Here is an 18,241-nt window from a genome sequence, read left to right as displayed (position 1 = left end):
TGCATTATTTATTCATGAATGTTTTAAAAATTGAAATCATATTCCACGTTAGCTATTCCCATGTTTTACAGAAATTCAAGGATATTTATCAAATTTTTTGAAGAGCATTATGTCCATCGTGACATAAATACTTCATTATCATCACTCATATGTTTAGACATTCTTATAAATCTTGTGCAACATGCTAAAACTTACTAATAAGTTAATCTCTTTATTTTATTTTGGTCAATGGTCAATAACCTAATCTAAGTTTGGGTTCCCTTCTCTAGATGCATCAGGAATAATCTATAAAAAATTGACAAAAAACACTACTAATTCCTATATGATGAAAAAAACAATACTTAAGAACACAACATGGTAGTAGACTGCACATCCTTAATCATTGACACCGTATGTTTTATGGAATGTCTGTAAAATCTAAGCCAATGCCATCAAAAGCGTGCTTAGGCACGCACTTAGGCACAAAGTGCAGTAAGGTGCACCTGAGGGATGGCAAAATTCCTCGGCCCGATTGTATTTGTGCCGTGGTAGGGTAAACTATAGCGGTAGGTAGGTCAAAATTGTCAGGTTTATAGTAAAGTAAAGTATAAAATTGTATCACTAAATTAATTAAGTTTAAAAGCAAGAAATCACACTCAAAACCCAATCCATTGCCATCCCTGAGGTGAGATGACATTAATGAAGCGCATCCGAGGCATGCGCCTATTTCAATTGCTCCTAATTTGTTAAAGACATGATATCAACCCTTCAATCAAATGAAGCCCATTGTAATTTCATTTGTTCCTAGAAAAGCCTCCCGAATAAATAGAAAACTCCAACCTAAATCAAGCTAAGCCTCCCAAATACTCGCATGGGACTCCCGGTTTGGAAACAAAGTCAAAAAATGCACTTCCTAAACACTTAAGTTTGAAAATAGGCCATCGGGGGCCAAAAAAATCATGTAACAGTCCCAAGAAGGCCTGTGGAACACCTCCAACAATTCCGTGAAACACTTGCGTAAGTTGTGGAAACTTACGGAACTAGCGCGGGACTTCCGATTTGAAAACTATATCGGAAAAGGTACTTTTTTCACACTTAAGCTTGAAAATAAACCTCAGCGGGCCGAAATCATGTAACAATCACGAGAAGGCCCGGGAAACACCTCGAACATCTCAGGAGGGACCAATTTGAGTTGTGAAAACTTAACGAACAGGCACAGGCCTCCCGATTTGAAAACTAGATCGGAAATTACACTTTTTTAACACTTAAGCTTGGAAGTAGGCCATCGGGGGGCCAAAATCATGTAACAATCGCAAGAAGGGCCGGGAACACCTCAAACACTTCGGGAGTGACCACCGCGAGTTGTGAAAACTTACGGAACTAGCACGGAGACTCCCGGTTTGAAAACTAAGTTGGAAAGAGACACTTTTTCCACACTTAAGCTTGGAAATAGGACACCGGGGGGGCCAAAACCGGGTAACAGTCACGAGAAGGACCGGGAAATGCCCCAAACACATCGGGAGGGTCCAAGGCAAGTTGCGGAGACTTACGGAACTAGCATGAGACTCTCGGTTTGAGAACTAAATAAAAAAATGCATTTTTTTCACACTTAAGCTCGAAAATAAGCCGTCGAGGGCCAAAATCGTGTAACAGACACGAAAAGGCCCAGGGAACACGTCAAACGCCTCGTTGTCCCACCAGTCGTCCGGCCGATTGACCTGAACAGTGCATTTTTTTTTTTAATTTTTTGCAATTGACATACTTTAATTTTTATATATTTGAAAAAAATATTTTCTGAATTTTTAAATTTTTTTGTGTTTTAATAGAATTTTGAGTTATATGTTTGGTTATAAGTTGTAAGTTTTTGTATCAAATATCAAATGTCACATCAAAAATTTCCCACTCAATTCAAAACTCTTTCACCAAACAAATTTTCCAAAACTCACAGACTCAAAATACAACTCCTACTCTCAAATCATAGTTACAAAGCTCTACCAAACGCAACCTAAGATTTCAAAGGAAAATTCATTCGCAAATGACGTCAGATCAGATCAAACATAACAAAAAGAAATACCACCCCTTCTTGTCCACCTTGAACCACTTTCCAACCCTAAAACTTTGATGGCAACTTTAATAATAATATAAATAAATAAATAAATAAATAAAAAGAAGTATATTTAAGACAATTCTGCATGCGCAATTAGGAATAGTTTAGACAATTTTCCTATAGTGTACATTGATACATTTCCTGTGCTAACTCATGAGCAATACTACAAGAAAATGACATAGTTAGCCTTACAGCATGACAATCGTTTTTGGTGTCCTTCAATTTCTATCACATTCACAATTCTTCCTGTTTTTGTAGAGCGCTAGATAACTGAGGAGTGCTAATAGGCATTTTGGCTTTTGTGACAAGTCGGACTGTTGCTATTGGTCAGTACCCCTTTAATGCTTTCTCTAATAAATCTTTTACTCACAAAAAATATAGATAATAAATAAAACTGCTTTTGCTAGCCATTGTAAGCCCTCAAACCTGTAGTGGAAGCGCAACTTTTTCCCATCATAGAGCAATTCAGAAGCTGATATAAGTTAGTCCACTAGTAAACCTTTCGTCAGCTGTTTCAAGAACCTTATGCGTACAGTGAACATCATCAGCCATTTCAAGAAATCATTACCTCATGTTTTTATCAGTTCAGCGAACCAGAAATAAAGAAGGTTACTACCTTGCTTCTAGGAGCAAAACCAGTTAAACGGTCAATATATCGAACAAAACAACCAGATTCAATCAAGTTACACACATACCCCTGGTTCAAACATCCGAAGTAGTATTAGTCAATAAAACTCAACTACAAAATATCCACAATTGATCTTTTAAAGCTATGGGACACTTTGATAATATTTCGTATACTTTTAAGTTCCAACTTTCCATGGGCTTCATCTGTAGGTAATCTAAGTTGTTGGAGATGATGATCCAGTTGTTTGGCAAGGGAAGTGGGTTAATCAAAGGGAACACAGTGAGTGTGAACTGTATGGAGGAGTTAAGTGGCTGAATAGTCTAGTGGCAAGCTGGAGTTTAATTTTTTCTCTTGTTGGAGAGTGCAGGTGTGAGTATAATATTTTATAAATGAAGATTGGGCAAGGTCGGCAATGGTTTAGGATTGGAAGAGAATGAAGACAAGGGGTGGGCTTAGGCAAACACAAACGGAGAAAATGTGAAAAGGGGTTGACAAGATTTACTTTTCATTCTTTTTCATCCTATCATCTTATAATGTCATTCTTTTTTTGGCCATTTTCAGTTCTGTTTTGAAAACCAATGAAACCAACAATGCATATTCTCTAGCTTCTCCCTCAATATATATATTTTTTAAGAAATTACTTTTAAAAATGCAGCAGAATAGGGGGCTGCATTAATATGTGATGAGTTTTCCTACAAAAAAATATATATATATATATAAAAAAAAATAGAAAAAAACAGGGCTCAGAAATAAACTAGTAAATAAATTCTTACATGGATTACTGAGTGAGGACAAATTTGAGAAACTTCCGCAGGAAGCTGTTTAGCAGATTTAATAAGTGAATACTTTGCGGTGAGAATTAAATTGTTGCTCTCAGCATCCACAACATTCAAGAGGAAATTTTAAAATTTGGATCAGCAATTCATAATTGTCATAAAGACTTTCTGGCAATGAAAATTTAATAGCATCTAAGCAGGAAACAAGCATACATACGAGAAATATCCTTTCAAGAAGAAGAAAATGACTAAGAAATAAAAATGATGACTGCCAAAAACTAGCTCTCTCCCCCTCTCCAGATATTCACCCACAAGCAGCAAGGGTGCAACTCTAAACATCTGCTCCATTAACGTATACACCCCTTGACAACCTCCCAACACCTAATACTAGTCTCTGATAATTCAATGAACCCATTCCCTTCCCCAAATGCTGGTCCCAATTCATCATGGTTTCTTGGAGGGGAGTGCAAAGAGAGAAAAAAAATAAAGGGACCATAGCTCACTAAATCAAGCAGTAAAGAGATGATCAACTGTCTTCCCTCTGTTCTTACATACAAAAACAAATGGGCAAAATAAATCTTGAATGTATTTCTGAAGGCCAATGAACTATCCATGTTAAAACTAATAAATCTTTAATGTTCAAACTAATAGCAACTGACTTGGGGACACAACCTCAATGAAGCATAAAATAATAAAAGAGGTAAACAGCAAAAGAAAAACATTTTGTTTGGGTGCCTTTAATCAAGAAAGAGATACAAAACTTTGAGGATGTGAACAGTGCCCAGACAATTACAGTTGGTGTCATTTCTATGGCTAATTATTTCAAAAGGAAAGCAAATAAGCTCAACAGAGAACATTTTACAAGGGTTAAAAGTAGTTACGGGTCATAAACTAAGACCAAAAAAACAATTTCAGTAGAAGTAGATGCTAGGAGGCAATTCTAAAAATCCTTAAAGGTCAGACCTAGGCTTGGAATTGCACCACACATTCCCTAATAAATTGCTAGAAAATTCCTCGAGAACTTCTCTCTATTGAACTGAATGCATCTAGTAGGTATTATATGTAGACTAGTAGATAATCCTAAACTATGTTACGCGGACTTAGGTACAAGTATCGGGTGCGGGAGGGTATCTAGAGGTCAGACCCAGCAAACCTCAAATTTAAGGGTACACTAACTCGGTATAAAAGGTCATATTTTATATTTTTAATCTATTATATGAGATAAAACAATGTTAACTTATATGTAACATACAATGTCAAAAAAGCATTTTATTTATTTTATAGCAATAATACAACAATATATACATATAATAACAATGTTAAATAAAAATATGTATGGAGTGCCCAATGAGAAGTATCGGACATATATCCCACACCATTGCCCAAGTGTCGGGTGTCCAACATGAGTATTTGGTTTCTTTTTAGTCAATGTAACATAGAATCCTAACTTCGGTAGGATTTAGAATCCAAATTTAAAATTTTATATGCTTGCTAGTGCAATCCATATAACCAGTATAAAGTCATCAACTAAAGATCCAATACATCGCATGGACCAATAAAAAAAAAGCCGATGTCAGGCAAACTAAGAAATATGAAAATATTTTGATTTGAAAAAACAAACAAAAGATGTAGAAACTGATCCAAACATACCAACCTGATAACAACAAAACAAGATGTCACTAAGACTAAAAATGTGACCATTGCAATGTCTCAAATAGGCCCTACCCTAAAATCAAGTCAATTTCAACAAATTTTTTCTAATTTTCTTATTTTACTCTTTCTAGTCCCTCATATGGATTACATCGGAACTATTAGACAATGGGCAAATAAGAAAAAAGCATAGCATCCCAGACCTTCGTCAAGGAAAACTCTGTGCGCGTGTGTGTGTGAGAGAGAGAGAGAGAGAGAGAGTCAAAAACCATAATAGCATTAATTTATTAAGTTCAACTCTCTCCCTGCAATGTTGGGCCGTTGGGACATGGGGAAGTGGGCTTAAATACAAGTACTTACAAAAGAAAGCAACTCCAAAATCATTATTTGTGCAGGTCTTTTTTCATTTTAAGTTGAGTGTTGATTTCCATTAAAACCTGTTGAAACCAACACCTATTCCACAATCAACAAAGAACTCAACCATTGTTGCTGGCTCAACAGTTTTCCTTTTTTATTTATTTCCCCTGTATGGTGTGTTTATCTCACAATTTTTAAAACTCATTTACAAATAGATATATATAATTATACAAATATCAATCCTGTGGCCTACCAGGCTACAATGTACAGCATTCATTGAACTCAGATCTAAAAACCAAATTGATAAATATGTTTCCAGAGGATATACTGGCCACTAAATTGTTCGCCCTAATTTAACTGTCATGTTTAAAGAAATAATAATAATCATAAAAATAACACGAAATTGATCCTAAGCACAAAAACTGGCTTTCATAATCCTGCAGGCCTATTGGATATAGACATTCACTGAAATTCATATAAACATAAACAAAATTTTTCCAGTTGTTTAGACCAGCCAGTATCATTATTATGTCACAATAAAAAGGCTTATTTGAACAAGCATAAAACAAACTGAAAATATAAGAAAGAGTGTACATATTGAAACATAAAACATAAATAATAATAATAATAATAATAATAATAATAATAATAATAAAAGCAAAAGCAAAAGAAAAATTAAAACTAAGGAAAACAATTTAACGAGAAAACAAGATGTGTCCTTGATACAAGTATTGAAAAGAAAGAAACTGAGTACCAAGAACCAATAGTTGATCAAACTCATATCCTGGCTTCAAGACAGATTTCATCAAACCCACAAGCCCTGTGCAGCAGTGCCTTGAAAGTCAGTAAACAATGAAAGAACGCAGCCTTAAACAACCCTTTCTTCTTGAAGACAGAAAATATACCTTGGTGATCTGACAAATGTTCTGCACAAATTGTACCCTTGGTGTAACCTTTTGCATTGACACGTACTATTGCTGCATGAGGGGTTACTCGCTCAACCACTCCAGAAACAATAGTGCCCAACTTGGCCACATCATCATCAGTAACCCTGCCAGTAGAAAATCTCAGTTGAGATTAGTACACTGTTCAATGTGAAAAATGCAATTCAGGAATTGACATATATTTCCATTACCATACATGACTGTAGATTATGAGTATCAACATTTTATGTAACAGACAAGGAACAAGATTTCATTTTGTTTCAATGAAAATGACCGAAACATTTCAGTTTTCCAAGAAACCAACACAACACTGGTTGAAAACCAAAATTCTAGTGTTTCCACCAAAACACATTGAAACTCACCAAAACACTACGAAATACACAGGAACAATTTGTTAGAGACCCATTAGGAGTCCCTAGCCAAAATTGTTTGTGTTTTTCCATTTTGTAAAGAAAAAGAAACAAGAAGTTTCGAAGCAAACAAAACATGTCAAATGTGATAAAAGAAATATGAGAAAGTAGAATAGAGAAATAGAGAGATAAAGAGAATAGAAACAGGACATGATAGAGCTATTTATTCTCTTCTACTGTATTCACATATATCTTCTTCTCCCCCTCTTCCCTAGTACTTTTAGTTTTTCTCTTAACAAAGACAATCCCCACTCCCCAACCCAACCATTTCATTTATCATTTGCAAAGAATCATAGACACAGATAAGGATGCAGACACAAGACATGCTCATTTTTAAAAAAATGGAGACACGGATATTGCGGGGAAAAAGCAATAAAATATTTTTCATATATTTTAATTTTCTATGTAGATTAATATTACATCTGGAAACAATCAAAATTAACAAAAACTAATACTAATTCAATATTGAAATAAATAAATAAATCACCTTTAAATTAACACTTGTCGTTTGTATCTTTTTTATGGATGATATATGAAGTATTCAAATCTAAGCAAAAAGAAATTAACATTCAACATCCAACATACATCAAAAGCACTAAAGCAAGGGAGAAAAAAAAATACTTCGCATGTCCCCAGAGTAGTGTTTTAAAAAGCTCTAGGTGTGAGGTGCAAGGCGAGGCACATGCCTCATCAAAGTGAGGCACAAGTCGTAGGCTATAAGTAAAATTATAATATAGGCAAGGTTTTCAACATAAGCAACTATTTCTAAAATTTCAAAAAACATAGAAATTTCAATATTCTAAAAATCATAAAAATAACATTCAACGTTCCGAAAATTTCTCAAAAATAACATTCAACCTTACTTTATCCAATACTACCTATCTTCCTTCATTAATTTATATTCACTTCTTTTTTAGATAAGAAACTCGCAACATATAGTACCTTAGTGGTTTTGATTTTAAACCGGGACCAAATTGCCTGATAGCTTCAATCATTGGCCCAAAGTTGTCCTAATTCACTACGTTGAAAGGAATGCCAAAGTCATATATCCATATTGCAATCCAAGGGCTTTTTCTCAATCCCTAAGGGTTTTTTAATATAAAAATTGAGGCTCAAAGCACGTGTTTATGTTTGTCGGCAGTGGCGGCGGGGGGTTTGGTTGTTGGTGCCGCTAAGTTTGATGTGGTTGGTTTGGTTGGAACGGAATCGACGAACGTTTCAAGAGGTTCATCATTGTGTGTCCTGGCTAGAGTCGTTTATTATTTGTTTGGTTGGAAAGGAGGACAGGTTCGGATTTGTTTGTTCTTTTTTGATTTTTTGGATGATGTTATTGCTTAGGTGTTAGTTTTTCACCCCATGCCAAGGCTCTTTTTGTATTCTTTTGCATCATCTTGATGCTCGCTCGATAAATTTAGTTTTTTTTTTTTTTGGATGCTCACTTGTTTGGATGGTTAAGTAGGTGAGAAATGATGAGAAAAGGATTCTCACCAAACTTATGTTTTGTTTCTCACCAAAAGCGGTGAGATTTGGTGAGAAAGGAATTGGTTTAATGAAACTTTTCTAAAATACCAAAATTACCCTTATGAAAAAAGAGGGATTTGGTGATAGCCCCCTCATTATCTAATTTGTCTTTCAAAGGGACAAGAATTATATAAGTACTTTCAAAACCCCTTAATATTTTAAAACTTGTTTCTTTTACTATATTACCCTCATATCTATCAGCTCTCCTATTAAGCCATCTTCACAGTGTATTTCAGAGTAAAATTTTACTCTGTATAAAAGTAAAATTTTACTCTGAATAAAAGTAAAATGTTACCCTCTGAAACTAAAAGTAAAATTTTACTCTGTATAAAAGTAAAATTTTACTCTGAAAAACTAGTAAAACGTTAGACTTTACACAAAAGTAAAATTTTACTCTGTATAAAAGTAAAATTTTACTCTGAAAAACGAGCAAATTGTGAGACTCTGAAGCTAAAGTAAAATTTTACTCTGTATAAAAGTAAAATTTTACTCTGAAAAACTAGTAAAATGTTAGACTCTACACAAAAGTAAAATTTTACTCTGTATAAAAGTAAAATTTTACTCTGAAAAACGAGTAAACTGTAAGATTCTGAAGCTAAAAGTAAAATGTTACTCTGCACAAAAGTAAAAAAGCGAAGGCAGTGTTTGTGGCGGCTGAAGTGTTTGGCAATGATCACCTCTTAACAGTAAAGTTTTACTGTCATTCTAACACCAGAGTAAAATTTTACTCTAATTCTTTCAAACAAAAAATAGAGCAATAGAACAAGAGTAAAATTTTACTCTCATTATCTGAAACAAAAAACAGAGCAATAGAACCAGAGTAAAATTTTACTCTGGTTCTGTCAAATGAAATTAGATCAAAAACAACAAAAATAAAAAAAAATAAAAAAACAAACAAACAAACAAACAAAAACAAAACAAATTAATCAACAAATCAACATATCTAATTGAGAAGAAAAACTTCTAAAACTCGATCAACAATCACAAATCTAAATGAAAAGAATACATGTGTTCAACAACACTCATACACACAAATATATATATATATATATATACATATATTCAAAACTCAAATCTGTGTTTAAAAAAATATGTATAACCAAACAACTCCACCAAACATGCCTCAATTTAGAGACGATCTGTTTCTCCTTGTAGACGCCTTCGATTCCGGCACCGGAGGGCAATTTTCCGGCCCGTAGTTGATTTCATTCCTGATGTTCTTGATGAGTTCATTGTAGAGATTGGTTTCGGCATTGTTGATCGCCGGAGTTTCGCATGATAATTGACCGGACTTGGCTAGGAGAGTGATGACGATGACGTTGCTATCATCGCCGAAGAAGAAGTTACCAAAATTGTCGAGAAACAGAGCTTCAGATCTGGAAGGAGGAGCACGTCGGCGGAGAACAAAGTCAGAAAGGAAAGAGGAAGGAGAGAGACAGAGAAGGTGAGGAGAGAGTGGGTGGAAAAGGTGGGAAAATTTAGTTGAGAGTATAATAGTCTAATAAAATATTTAAATAACAAATTTTGTTCTTTATACAAGACTTTATAATTATGAGGGGGTTTAGAAAGTATAATTTTTTTCTTAGTCCTTTTAACAATAAAAGGAAGGTAAAAGGGGTTTATAGCCAAATTTGCCTATGAAAAAACATAGCTTATTAATATGGAAGGTTATTTTAGTAAAATGAAACACAACACTTTCCTTTCTTTTTTCTTATTTACTCTATCCAAACAAGAGAGGTGAGAAACCACATTATCTTCTCTTTTATTCATCCAAATATAATGGTGAGCTACGTTACACGAACTCTCTGTTTTTTGAGAGGTACCCGTGTTGACATGACACAACACGGGTACGGGTGCTGAATATGACCGGGACACGGCTGTTTACAAACAGATATGATAGAGCCCTAATTGCAAAAGAGAAAGAAGAGAGAGCAAGGAGACAACCTGGTCGCCAACTTCAAAAGGGTGAAGACACTGATCTCTTCTTCTCTCTGTCGATCTCCTCTTCAACTTCCCCTTCGTCTTCAACGAGTCTCGTCTCATTTTCTTCTCTCTCTCTCTCTCTGTCGATCTCCTCTTCTCTCTCAATCGATTTATCTCCTCTTCTTTTCTCTCTCTCACTCTCTCTCTCTCTGATAATAAATAAATAAATAAATAAAACCCTAATAAAATCATCTATTTAATAGATAATAATGAATAAAATAGATCATTTATTTTTTTTTAAAAAAAAACTAATAAAATTATATATATATATAATAATAATAATAATAAAAAATCTATAAAATAAATCATAACCAAACCAAACCTTAAGTCCCATCAAATGGGGTCGACTACATGAATCCTTCTTCTCCACTCAACTCTATCCAAGGCCATTTCGTGAGTCAAACAAATCATCTATTTTTTATTTTTTATTTCTTTCAACATAATTTGTTATTTCTTATTTTGTTATAATGTTTTATTTATAATATATATAGATGTCAATTAAAGATAACATATATAGATAAATTAAAAATATTATTAAGAGAAATTATTAGGTGTGGTACTTTTGGTTTGGGAAGAAATTATAATAGAACCGTCATGTTATCAAAAAATTACATAAAATTTTATTAGAAAAATACAAAATATTTTTTTGCAAATCCATGTTTAACCGTATCCAGATACCCGTGTCTAATTTTTGGGTACTTTTTAGTCGTACCCGCGTATCCCTCATTTAGAGGTTTGTTGAGTCCGACCTCTAAATATATACCCGCACCCGACACTCGTACCCAAATCCATGAAATGTAGATGGTGAGAAACCATAATCATTTCTTTTCTCACCTCACAATCCAAACGGAGTGTTACTGTTCAAAGCATAAAAGAGCATTCTAAGGAAGGCGGCTCACAAAACAATGTTTGAGAAGATAACTGTCCACGTATGAAGCAATGTTATTTTCAGTCCATAATTCTTTTACAATGTGCAGGTTCCTATAAGATTGGATGCATATTACATGTATGAATAGTAGGCACATTTCCTATTCTAACGAGTTTTCCATGAGGAAAAAAAAAAGGGGGTAATTGCTAAGTAATACAAATATTAGTTCACACTCATGCAACCAAGTTACCTTACCAAAAGATAGTAGCCATTGAATTATTGACCAAGTAAATACAGTTTCTGCTGCCAACTAACTACACACGTAGGTATCCAGTTACAAAAATGCAAATCATGTCCTTCCATTCTAGGGTAGGACTGAAAAATATGAATGAGTTGTGCAGAAGCCATGGCGTTGGTCTCCCATACCCTTCTTGTTCACTCTCCACCCTCTTTATCTCTTTCTTTTTTTTCTTATTTAAACAACCTTCACACGAGTTACAACACCTAGGCACTGTTTCTGACATAAATTTTCAACCACTTTTCCTATGAAAAATATGTTTCATCATTCTAAACAAATCATATCTTCTTTCTTTTTCCTTTTTTTTTCAGTTACTTTTCAAGGTTTCACAGATTATGTTAAAAGATCCTGATCCTTTGTGAGTTGTGTGTCATTATATGTCAAACATGCATTAACTATTGAATCAAATTATGAAAAAATATTCTGACTGCTCAATTATGTTATGGTTTTATTATAAAGCTAGGTATTTTGCGAAAAATTTGCACCCAATTATAATAATAAACACTTCATCTAATGATGTCAAAGATTACCTTGCAGGTGTTATAACAAAACTAAGGTTGATGCGCCGTGAAGCAGGAACAGAACTTGTAACTCTGCATTTGACAACTTGTTCAACATGACACAGCGAAGTTGGGTCATCACCAGGATCTAAACCAAGCTCAGATCTGGGTCAGATGCAATCAGTTAGTTTCTTTCGATAATCAGATAAGGACACACAACATCAAATAGTCAATCAGAAATTTGCTACAAATAATAATTCTTTTTTTTTTTTTCAGGTACAATTCTTTCTTCTTCCTCTCTCTTTTTTATTTTTTTTCCCATTGCATGGGGGGCAAAGGAATAAGGAGAAAGAAACAGTAACACTTATAGAAGAAACTCCAATCAATTAAACAAACTGCACAAAATATGATTAAAACATGCACAAGCTAACACACCTACCCATAAACACAAAGAGGCCAATGCACACCTTCCCCCCATATTTTTCCCATGACTAGAACCCGAGCCACAAGGCTGAAGGCGGATATCACTTGCATCACACCAGGACACAACCTCTTATATACAGACTTAAAAGAACTCCCAATTCAAACAAAAGATTAAGATTCCAAAATGTAAAGCTTGAGGCATCAAGTTCTAAAAAACCTATATAACCCAATTCAAACAAATTCAGAGACTCAAAACCATCAAATGACCGATATACTGACCCATGGGTGACTTCTATAACCATGCCATAAAATTTAAGAAAAAAAGTTCTATTGCCTCTTTATTGTCCAACTCAAGTGATGGAGAATGCATGGGATAAGGATAAGAATAAAAGTTCTATTTATCTATGAATTTTATTTATCTACAAGCTATTTATCCAAGAATTTTATCTATTTAGGAAGTCGAGTTTGTTTAGGATTAGTTAGGCATGCTTATAAATAAATCTTTTATGTAATGGTTTAGCTGACTTGGAAAACAATTAATAATTATCGTTTTGACTTATGATTGATGTGAAAGCCCAGGGTGATTGCTGCTATGTCTGAAACTAAACTCCTTCAATGTTCAAACCTAATGTTTCTCGTCTTTTCTTTTCGTTCTTTCTTATTGATCCTGCATCAATTTAGGTGTCAGATCCTGGCATTGGCCACCCTCATTCATTCAAGAGGTTCATCGAACAGTTGGAAACCACCAATGTTTCAAGTGTTGATGAACCGTCAGCAGCATCAACATCATCACACTGTCACTGCCTCAAATCACCGGATCATCCATTGTCAATCACAACCAACACCTTCGTGCCTCACTGCCACTGTCTTTCAATTTAGAATTGCGGGGTAGCCTGAACTGATGCAATCCACAGCATTAACTGCCACTGTCTCTCAATTTATTTTGCTCTCAGTCTCTCTCTGTGCTCTCTCTCCGTCCGTGGGTTGCTCTCTCTTGTTGGTATGGCTTATGTCTCTCTCTGTTGATCTATTTTTATGCGTTTATTGTGTTTGTGAAAATGTGAACGTGGGTACAATGTGGGTAGAATAGGGTTCATGAATGTTAAAATGTTGTGAAATCATAAATCATAAATTAGGGTTAGGGTTTATAATGGTGAAATCAGAAATTACGATTTGAGAAATTATGGTTTTGAATTGTGAAATCTGTTTAAAAATTTGTGAAATCTGTTTAGAAGTGTGAAATCTGTTTATAATTGTGAAATCTGTTTCAGAAAAATTTAAATATTATGTTTGAAATGAGAAAATGAGGGTTATGGTTTTCTATTGAATGTGAAATCACAAATGAGGTATTTGGTTTTGAATTAGGGTTTTGAATTGATGAATGTGAAATCATTTTTCAATTAGGGTTAGGGTTTTGAATTGTGAAATATGAGGGTTATGGTTTCAGAAATTTATGATAAGTTAAATTTTTTTGATAATGTTATATGATTTTTTTTAGGAACAAATTATGTAAAAACGTAATTCCAAATTCATCTAAATTGTGTTTAAATGATTTGGGTCAAATTGATTGAATAATTTTAATAATTTAATTTGATTACAAATTTTTTTAAACCATACACAATTAAACTTAAAAAATGAAAGGCAATTTTGGGCAATTGGACATGATTTTGATGTTTTGCGTTAGATTCATTATTTTGACGTTTTGTGTTAAATTCAAGCAGCTTTCATTCTTTTATAGATGTTATAGAAATGATAAAATTGAAATAAATTAAAAAATTTAAGAAACAAAATAGAACAGATTTTAATGATAAATAATTAAGGGGTAAAGTATATGATCTTGTATTACATTGGTAATATCAACTAACTAGAGCAAAAGAGGATTTGAAAAAAAAACAAAAAAAAAAATCCTTCATACCAAAATGAGAACTATGCAATAAACAAATCTTTAATTTTTGCACCACCATGCATCCATCTCTCTCTCCACAACCACCACGTGATACAATCATCCATGCTTTTTTTGGTACAATATCCCAACCTTAATGGGATGAGTTTGGGAATGGGTAGGTAGAATCTGATTAGGTTCAGGAGGGGGTGGGTGGGAAAAGGGCAACTTCAACTCAAGCATATAAATTCTCATAAATATAATTATATTTTAGAGCAAATTACAAATACACCGCCTAAGATTTACTTAAAATATGGATTATCTCTTATAGTTTGGAAAATTACAAATACCTTCTTGTTAGAATTTTTTATTTATCAGAATTAACTAAAAAAATAAAATTTTTGACTACTCTTCTATAGAATAATAAAATTACATGAATTATTAATTGAAATAAATTTCTGACATCATTAAAAACTGTTAATTTATTTGATGATTTATTAACAAAAGAGACTATTTGTTATGAAATTAAAAACTTCAAGAGGTGGAATGTAATTTTCAGAATTCGTATTTTAAATTAACCTCAGGGGGTATATTTGTAATTTACCCTATATTTTAATATATATCCACGGGAGCTTCTATTTGCACCCTAAAATGTAGGTTGAGGACCCCATTACTTTGAGCACCCCAATAATAAATTTGAAATTTTATTTATTTGTTTGGACACTCTAAATAATACCTATCCTAATCGGAAAAGCTCTAAAACCTTATACAAATCTACTTTGTACACTCTATTACCAATAAACAGAGGAACAAAAACCACATTTGGAGTCTCTGGAATTCCAAGCGATTGAAAAGGGATTCTAAATTCATCTGAGACGAAGAGGGTCTCTCTCTACTCCTCTATGCAATCCGTCTATCAAAGCAAACTACTACTCCTACATCTACCAGCGGTAGGGCTATGCAAAATATCGCCCAATCCGTTAAAATCGCACCGATCCGCATCGATCCACATTATCCGCTAACCGCGGTTTAAACTTTAAAATTTATAATCCGCCTTCGAAACCGCTCTGCTCCGCTATAATTAATACATATATATTTTTTAACCTATAATAAAATATCAAAGTAAAAATGAGTGTCAAAGATATTTAACATGTGAAATTTATTACAAATTAGTAGTTATATATATGAAAACTATTATGTAAAATTAGTTTGTGTCATATATATGAAAAATATTATGCAAATTAGTATTATATATTATGCAAAAACTTGATAATTGGCTAAAATATTCTTCAATCTGCCAATCCATCCAAAACCACTCAAACCGCAATTTACCAATCTATCAATCTGTCAATCCGCCATTCGGTTTATAATTTTACTCTCAAGCTGCCCGAACCGCACCGTGCACACCCCCTAACCGGCGGCTACCTGGTCCCAATTGTTTCAAATGGATACTCAGTGCGGAACAAAATATATTTGACCGCATACTTAATTCCAAACATATGAAGTTTATTTGGATACTCAAGCCCAAACCACAGAAAATTGATTCCGATTGTTTCATATAGATACTCAGTGCCAAACAAAATATATTTATCCGGATACTTAATTCCAAACACGTGAAGTTTATTCCGGCCAGTTGTTTCATATGGATACGCAGTGCTGAACAAAATATTTTGTCCGGATACTTAATTCCAAACATGTGAAGTTTGTTCGGATACTCAGTGTCAAATCAATTCGGAAAACTAACCTACGAAAAATGATGAACAACAATTAAAAACTTAATTTCTCTATAGAAAATTGCTTGGAAACGTCTTCTTTATTGTCCATGATTGATTTCAATATGAAATAGAATACAAGAATGATGAATTAAAATAAATAGGGTTGGGTTAGGGTTGGGTATGAAGATGCAAAGTGATAAAAGTAGGAAAAGAATAGAGAAAATGAATATTGGGGCTGATGATGAATGGGGTTTTCAAAACACTTTTATTTACACTTTTTCTAAAGTCAAGTACTTTTTGGTCATTTTAAATAGGGACTTAATAGTAATAAAAAAATATATCATTAAATTGAGGCGCCTATTCTACTTTTTGGGGTGCAAATAGAAGCTCCCATATATCCACAAAAAGTAGGAACACTTCTATGAAAGAAGTGTCATGTCAGACACTGACACTCTGCTAACACTCCTAATTTATTGTTTCCTCTTCTTTCTCATATAAGCAATGACAATGATTGGTATGTATATACCCTGCCTTCTTTAGGTTATCAATAGAAGGAATAGTTATTTATTGTTTCCTCTTTCTAACATAAGCAGCACAACACTAATAAAGCGATTGGTGAGCCTATATCCTTTCTTCTTTAGTTTATCAATAGTAAGAAAAGAGTCTGACGCAATCATCCATACAAAGAATGCCACCTTTTTTGGCGCTCCCAACTCCCAAATCACTTCAAAAGGAAATAAGATCCTCACCCTACCAAATGTTAGAGAATAATAGGACTTTACCATGAAAATCCCATTCCCATGATTCCACCAATCTTACTCCTATGAACAGTAATTCTGTATAGAAGCTCAAAGAAATAATTTATAGCCTCCAATTACTAGTCCTAAAGCAATCTAATGAGAGATATTTCCAAACCATTCCTGAGTCTCATGTAATCTGCTATCAAAGTTTCCTAGTTCACAACAACACTATGAAGATCCAAGGTCACTATGACCATCACCACAAAGCTCATGTGCTTGACAAAGTCAGACCATCCTCAATCGTCACCCTTCTCCATAGATTGTCTTTCTATTCTCCGAATATCCAAAGTCATTTACCCAACAAGGCTAGATTAAAAAGGCAAAAATGATGAAAGCCCCCTATACACAATGTAGGCAAGCAAGCTAGGGAACCCTTAATAAGAGTGATTCTAATCTCTTATATAGATATTGCCTTTTCCATCCAGCTAGCATGATGCTGAGTATAAAATGCTCAAGGAAGAGTAAATTTAAATAAGCGATGATACTTGAAAATTAGGATGATTTCAAAAAAAAATCGATACATAATCATGTCTCTAGTATTATTAGTCTTATTTTATGACTAGTTTTAATTTACTAGGATTTTAAGGCAGCGGTATTTTGGTAATTTTCATATTTGCTAACATGGGTTGTAGGGGTTGGCCTGTGGGTCAAGTTACTGAATTGGATTTTATTCATATTTTCTTATTTGGTCTTAAATTGGTTTCGAAAGTAAAAGAATTTTTAGTAGTTCACTTTTCTTGTTATAGTTGGAATAGGACGTCTTTAAAGTCTATATGAAGTCATGTAATTCTTCTAATTCAATAGATTTGATATTTAAGAAAATTTTCAAAGCTTTTGAAGCTTCTTCACGGATTGTGTGATGCAATCAAATGCTAGGTGTAATGCCTAAAAGATTCTAAGAGTGATTCCGTAACCTATCTTCTTCTTCTCCTTCTTTCCCTTTTGTATTTTCTGTACTTTAACAACCCCTAAACAGTGCCAAATCTCATCTTTTCATGCTTAAACTCTTAACCATATATTATCCTAAACAAGCCCTACTTGTCCCCTATACTTTTATTGCAATTTCAGCAATCTATTCAATTAAAATCAACTCTTAATTTTCAAGAAACAATAACTTAACAATGATGTTGATATTTCATAATCATATATACCTTTACAAGTAACAATGACCCAACAATAACGAACTTGTAGAACCATTAGGTTTAACTAACCTCATCCATGTAATATTAAAATATATTTATTTCAATAAAATAGCAATAGATGAATTCATATTGGAAATTACTTTAACCTTAAACATTTTTAGAATATACATTCTGCTTTTTTTTTAAGGGGAAAAAAAAAAAAGAAAAAAAAGAGAGAAAAAAATATTAAAAACATGTTAGATCTGACTAAATCTAATT

The 18,241-nt window shown here is 33.5% G+C and overlaps 1 protein-coding gene across 1 annotated transcript in view; it reads right to left on the bottom strand.

Moving 5' to 3' along the window:
* Positions 1–6,464: 6,464 nt before the first annotated feature.
* LOC145804414 (rRNA biogenesis protein RRP5-like) overlaps positions 6,465–18,241 on the bottom strand; it is a 28,089-nt gene continuing 16,312 nt past the window's right edge. The window contains exon 6 of the transcript XR_014346085.1: positions 6,465–6,548. The gene's annotated coding sequence lies outside the window, so the exon portion shown is untranslated. The remainder of the gene's footprint in view (positions 6,549–18,241) is intronic.

This window comes from Camellia sinensis, chromosome 12, assembly GCF_055761805.1.
Source record: "Camellia sinensis isolate YWXY chromosome 12, ASM5576180v1, whole genome shotgun sequence".
In the NCBI taxonomy this organism is placed as follows: Eukaryota; Viridiplantae; Streptophyta; class Magnoliopsida; order Ericales; family Theaceae; genus Camellia; species Camellia sinensis.
Note: the sequence above shows the minus strand (reverse complement) of the source record. Positions and strands in the feature narration are given on the sequence as shown.